The 6678-nt window shown below is 50.8% G+C and overlaps 1 non-coding gene across 1 annotated transcript; it reads left to right on the top strand.

Moving 5' to 3' along the window:
• The first annotated feature begins 5599 nt into the window (after window positions 1–5599).
• LOC138499034 (small nucleolar RNA SNORA2/SNORA34 family) lies at window positions 5600–5736 on the top strand. The gene has a single exon (XR_011279086.1). It is a non-coding gene; the product is annotated as a small nucleolar RNA SNORA2/SNORA34 family (small nucleolar RNA).
• Window positions 5737–6678: the final 942 nt, after the last annotated feature.

Below are 6678 nucleotides of genomic sequence, written 5' to 3'. Positions count from 1 at the left end.
ATTTCTCAGGTTCGTGGTCCAAGGGCGTCACTATCAGTTCAGAGCCCTTCCCTTTGGACTACGGTCGGCACCCAGGGTATTCACCAAGTGCCTCGCACCAGTGGCGGCGCAGCTGCGCCGAGAGGAGATCCACGTTTACCCCTACCTGGACGACTGGCTCATCTGAGCCAATACGAGGGAGCTCGCCGTGGAGCACACGGCAAGGACCGTCCAACTTCTCACGGACCTGGGATTCTCCGTGAACTACGCCAAGTCCCACCTGGTACCCGCGCAAGTCGCACTGTTTCTGGGAGCGAAGCTCGACAGTGTCCCTTCTGGCCTCCCCGTCGAAGGAAAGGACCAGGTCCATCCTGGGCAAGGTACAGCGGATGCTGGTTGCCGACGCGGCCAAGGTGAGGTCCATCAAGTCCCTCCTCGGAATGATGTCTTCTTTCATCTACCTCATTCCCCTGTGCAGGCTCCGGATGCGCCCGTTGCAGGAGTTCCTGGACGCGCGCTGGATCCAAACGACGGGCAGCTTCGAGGAGAGGATCACACTCGACGAGAGTTTCCGACGAGCGATCCGGTGGTGGGGCACCCGCGCGCATCTGACGGCGGGCATGGACTTCCAGACCCCGGGCCACCAGGACACAGTGACCACGGATGCCTCCCTGGAAGGGTGGGGAGCGCACACCGAAAAACTGCACGCGAGAGGCCTTTGGCTCCCGACGGAGAAGTCCCTCCATATCAACGTCCTGGAGCTCCGTGCAGTGTTTTGGGCCCTCAGGTCCTTCCTTCCGTCCCTCAAGGGCAAGGTGGTGAGGATCTTCACCGACAACACCACCACCATGTTTTACATCGGGAAACATGCTGGAGGACAACAGTTACAGGTAAGTAACTTGTTCCTTTTTGGGGTAACAAGGTCTAAGTTGGAACTACCATAGGTCAGTGTGTGACAGTGCGGACTGTTTTCCAGAGTACAGGCCCAGTACGTGGCGTTATAAACGGGTGATTCAAGGAAGTATATCCCTCAGGAAATAGACTACTAGATATGGTGACAGTGGGCCGAGGCCAGCCCGCAAGTGGGACTCCGAGGGGGCGAGCAACAGTACACCAGGGGCGCAGTCCCACGGTCGCCCACGGCCACTGGAGATCAACGTAGGAGCCTGGGGGTCGCAGCATTAATCGTCGTCCATTGGATCCTCTGGGGGGGGTTCAATAGTGAGATCTGCGCCTCGATGAACTTCACGGCCTCGTCGGGGACCGTAAAGAAGTAGCTTTTATTGGGATGGATGAATTTCAGTCGAGCAGGGAAAAGCATAGAGTATTACATTTTTCTATCTCTTAGCATTTTCTCCACCCCGCTGAATCGGCGTCTCCATCTGGACCCCCACCGAAAAGTCAGGGAAAATCCTGATTTGCGATTCCAGCCTCAGTTCCCCTCTCTCTGGCCAATCGGAGTATGTGATCTGTCTTTGTAGCTCAGAAATTTCGCAATTATCGGTCTGGGGAAATCACCTGGTTTAGGGCGGGGTGCCAGAGAGTGATGCGCTCTTTCAACTGTAAAGAATGGCGAGAGCTCGGGGTTACCAAGGAGCTCTTTGAGTTGCTCAACCACGAGTTCCATGCGGCCCTTCAGTGCAGATTTGGGAAGCCCCACTATGCGAATGTTTCGCCGCGACCTCGATTCGAGGTAATCATTCTTGGCCTTGACCTGCTTCATGTCTCGGACGAGCTCTGTGACTGTGTTTTGTAGGGTATGGATGTTCTCCTCATTGGTCCCTATCCTTTGCTCCGTCTCGGTGATTCTGGCCCCATGTTGGTCGATTTTGGCTCTTAAGGAGGCTACATTCGCATAGTCATCCAGCTTTTCATGGAAGGATGCAAAGTTTTTGGCCATGGACTCAATCATTGTGGTTAGGTCGGGTTGAGGGGGGTCCGGTAGGGTCTCACCATCTTCATGTGTTGCAGAGGAGGACGCATGGTCCGCCCTGGGCGCCACCTTGGCGAACTTGTCCATGGCGCCTACTTTGTTAGCACCCTGCGCCCTGTTGGACATATCTATGGTGGGGAGCCCCGCTCAGCTTGGAAGGATTGATGGTGTTCGCCGGCTGGAGCGTTGTGGGGAGGATGGTGGTAGGCCAGCGGCTGCAGTTTGTAGGTATTGTAGGTTCAGAGGTGCTGGTAATGACCCGGCTGGGTGAGGAAGGCAGTTTGTGGCAAGGCAGAGAAGGTGGTGTAGTAGTGAGCCGAGGCCAGCCAAGGGGTATGCGAAGGGCTGGAACAGCACGGGTCTCGTGGGGGCCGTAGGCTTCAGACGGAAGGAACCAAGGGGGGCCCGGTGTATACTGTGTAAGTAGTGGCTCTTGGTGTACGCTTAGGTCCAGGGGCGCCGAGCTGATAGTAGGTCGGCTAGAGGGGTCACATACAGTTTAGGGGGGTGACACCATTCCCATGCAGCAAAAGGGAGTGGGGCGATTCCCCCTCCAGTAGCGCCTTGGGGGCCGCCAGTTCACTGTAGAAGACCCCAGCACAATAGCTTGTGGAGCACAACGTAGCGGGGGCAAGGAGGTGGATGTGTAGGCCGCGGCGCGGAGGTGAAGGCAAGGTAAGTCGCAGCAGATGGGCCGCAGGCGCCCAAGCCCCATAGGCCCCCCCCCCCCATATGCGGGCGCAGGGGGGCTCCAGCCCAGCCCGCGGTGCACGGAGCCCATCGGCTCGCCTCTTGTTTTAGCAGCGGACAGGGCAGCCGCGCTGGGCCGCCGCGCTAAAAGTCAGCGGCCGGGGCAGCAAAGCCCCACAGTACCATCCCCTCCAGCACCAGCAAGGAAGCGCCGCAGGGGGCCCGCGGAGAGCGGCGTCACAGGATCCAATGCAGCAGCACCCCCAGGCGGTGGGCAGAGTGGGCGGCCGCAAACCGTCGAAAGCGGCCACGGCGAGGCCCCGCAGGGAGGCCGCGCTCCGGTGCCTGATATGCAGGCTCCAGGCCCCCGATTCCACCCCAAATTGCAGTCGCACGTAGAGGGCAATGTCAGCAACAAAATCGTGGCAGTAGCTTTAGCTAACAATTGGGATTAACGCTGATGCTAAAAGGATTCTGGTGGGCAGAGATGGAGCTCCCAAGCTAAGCAGCCATTTTCCCTGGCTGCTCAACAGTGCCCCCCTGTCCTGTGCAGTAATTTGACTGCAAAATGTTAAGTGTGTGACACTTTGTTTGACAGTGAGAAGCTTCCAGGTTGAAACTACTCCAGTTTCCTCGGCATGAGCCATCCTCTTGCAATTGGAAGGTAAATTAAATATATACTACTTTGTGGCATGTTGGGGACTAACCAGATTTACAAACCAACTTTAGGATTGGAACTATGCACCCCTTAATTACTGTATAGCATTTTATGGACACTAATCTGAGGAGACTTTTTAATTGGGGTCTCTGATGTGTGCCCTCTATTTAAACAACCATGGGCAGGCCACAAATAATTACTAGGTTACCATGAAATACCAGTGCCATTTTTAGGTCAATATTACATCATATTACAGATCAATCCCAAATTACCACCAACTTTGAACACTAGACCCAAAGGCTGGATGGAGAGCGGGCCCTCGCAGCCGATCCACCTCCCTCCCTGCCCCCCCTCCTCCGCCACCTCCCCCGCTCTCAGTTGGGCTACTGCATGGCATTAACTCTGCCTACCCTTAGCACTGTGACACTTTAGGTTCTTCTTCTCCCCCCAACACCTCACAGGGAAACTGATGGGTTGTGTGCACAGAAAGCATGTTTGCAGCCAAAGGCCTAGGTTGGCAACGTTGTAAGCCACATAGCATTTTATTGGATAGGAGTGATTCTTTGAATTGTGAAAAAGATTCACATTCTCTGCACACCTCCCTCGGGACCTGGGTGTGGTGAAAAGCCACCCCAGTCATAATTGTCCTCTCATTCTCCCAAACCTGCACAAGACCACGTGCATGGAAAGCCTATAGGGATGGTAGAATTGGCAAAAAGTCCAGATGGGAAGTCTGAGGAACCCCCACAGAAGAGTCGGAGGCTTGGACAAGGATGGCTGCAGTGTGACTTGCAGTCACCCACGTAATTGCGGTACAAAGCGCACAGAAGATACTTCACACCTGCTGCCAGGAGACTCGAGTGGGAAGGACCAGCGATTGGCTTGGGGTCCGAGAACCTGACCTGGAGATAACCAACCACAATGCTGGTTGTGTAAACTGCCTAGGAAGTGGAGGTGCAGATGTAGGTTTCAGGTTCAGCATTGTCTGGCTAGACATGACAGTGGTTGGACTTTGCACCTATGCAAATGATTCATGATGGAGGCCGCCACAGCAGCGAAATAGCAAGTGAAGGGGACCCGCAAAGATCACCTAATGCTCTGAGAAGGCAAAGGGTGCTGCCAGACCACAGTGGCTGGGCAATGTGCACTGAGAGGCGAGAGCAAAGAAAAGGCTCCTTCTGCAGTGGATTTTATAAGCCTAAAATGGGAATATCACCAGTAACCAATACCCTGCAGATCGCCTTGGAGCACCACCATACCATAAGCTAAATAGCATAAAATGGATATTAAACCAGGGTAAACAACGGAATGATAGTTCTTTTGTGGCTCACTTCCCTTTATGGGATTCTCTGGACGCACTTTGTGGCTCCTTTAAACTATTTACTTTTTTCACTGGCCTTTTACAGAGTCCCCTGCCACTGCATCCCTTTTTCCTGATGTGCTTTCCTAGTAGCACATGCCTTTCTTACACAATTTTGGTTCCAGGGTAGGTTTCAGCTTTTCTGTATAGGAACACGTGCACTATTGCAATGCGATGATAGATTACCAACAGTAAAGTACGCTGGTGAGTTTCACTGCCGCACATAATGAACGTGCCTATCAGAAAATTGTGCTACCATCAAATCAATAGATGCACAATAGACACATTTTTGCCCTCTCACACTATGAGGACCTGATAAAGTTGCTGCTGCACTGAAATTGGTTGAAATTAAGCCTCACAAAATATCGAGGTTAGAGCTCTATAATTCCAAGTTGGCCTTTCTAAATAATTTGTTTGAAGTATTAGTGTAAATAAGCCAGTTAAAACCAATATGTAGTCTGTAGGGCTGGGCTCTGTCTTCTCAAGTCGGCACATCTGACGTTTTGGGCCTCAAATGGTGTGCCGTAAACAAAATGGCCGGGAGAGTGGTTCTCTCGCTGCCTTGTTTACAGATCCGCCTGGGGACAAAGTCCGTTGGTGACGGTGCACGGTTTAAATACCTTTAACATAACCCCAATGGCTTTGAACTGGCAATGTGATAATGACTTCACTACCCTGTGAAGCGAACTAAACAGCACCACCACCCTGCTCCACATGTCAACTTGTAGGGTGATGCAATCATCCTGGGACACAAATGGAGTACTAAAAAATTTTTTAAAAAATAGAGCACGAAAAGGAATAATAATAAATAAATGCACCCCTGCCCTGGTAGCCTGTGAGCAACTAGGACATCAAAGGAGGGTTGGAGTGACAAGACTACTTCGGTAGAAGTCCCTCTGCACAAAAAGGAAGCCAAGAAACTGGAAAGCCAGCAGCAAAATGTTTAGAGGCCCCTGACATCACTGCATGCCTTTTCTATATGGCCCTTAATCGAGGCCTCTGGTTTGCTGTAGCCACTGGTTTCAAACAGGTGCCTAGAGTAATTCCTCTTCCTCTGGTCTGTTGGATGCTCCATTACCACATCTTGGGCAGCCAATTCAATTGGAAGGGACATACAATTTGATTACGGTTAACTCAAAGTTGCAGGACTTGAAAATGAGGGTATTGAGTGTCTTATGTTTTGCTGAGGTTGTAGATGCTCTGTATGAATGCTGATCGCTTGCCTCTGGATATGAGATGGATTAACCGTATAAATATTTTTTGGGATTAACTATATTGCAGCCAAAAGAGAATAAATGAGAAATTAGTGTTATCAGATTTTGCACTGCTGGGCTCAATTGTACTTGTCTTTAATTCTAAAAGCCGGCTTCTCCTGCCTTTTCAAACAGTTTGGGTTGCATTGCCTGCACAGCCAGAAAAGGCATTCTTCAGGAAATCCTGTTGTATTTGTTAGGACAGTTTTTCTAAAGACCAACTAAGGGTTTAGTAAAACCGTACAACTGAGACTGTTCAAAACGCCACTCTTTGTATAAGGCTGCACCACCTCAGTATTTGGTAGTGTAGACTGAACAGCCAGGCTTATCTTTGGAGGCAGAGAGGGCTGCAGAGAGTTACAAAGAACTTTTAGTATACCATAGGTTCAACAGAAACACTGCAACCAGAAGTATTATAAAAACAATTAAGGTTTATTATAAATACAATTAGGCCAAGTTAAGTCTTGTGGTAATTACTAGCACAACACTTGAAGGTACACAGACAGCATCTTTAGAAACTAAGTAATTCCAGGGAAGTCGGACCTTATCAAATGCAATTAGTATAGACCACACCTATTCATGGGAAGTAAAACCGTAAGTTACTTTCAGTAGACCCTGTCAGTTATGCAGCGACACTCGGCTAAGAAATTGCTTAGTAAACCAACCTGCAAGTGTAGAAATCTAGAACTACCTTCAGGATAACGCACAGTTCTACCAGGTGATTAGACCTTTTGGTGTAATATACCATCAGTTGCTTTTCAGCTCAGTGGAACAGACTAAGGTAAGCAATAGCTCTCCAATTTAT

The sequence above is a fragment of the Ambystoma mexicanum genome, chromosome 5q, assembly GCF_040938575.1.
Source record: "Ambystoma mexicanum isolate Mex_15411 chromosome 5q, UKY_AmexF1_1, whole genome shotgun sequence".
In the NCBI taxonomy this organism is placed as follows: domain Eukaryota; kingdom Metazoa; phylum Chordata; class Amphibia; order Caudata; family Ambystomatidae; genus Ambystoma; species Ambystoma mexicanum.
This window is presented reverse-complemented; position numbering and strand designations above follow the sequence as displayed.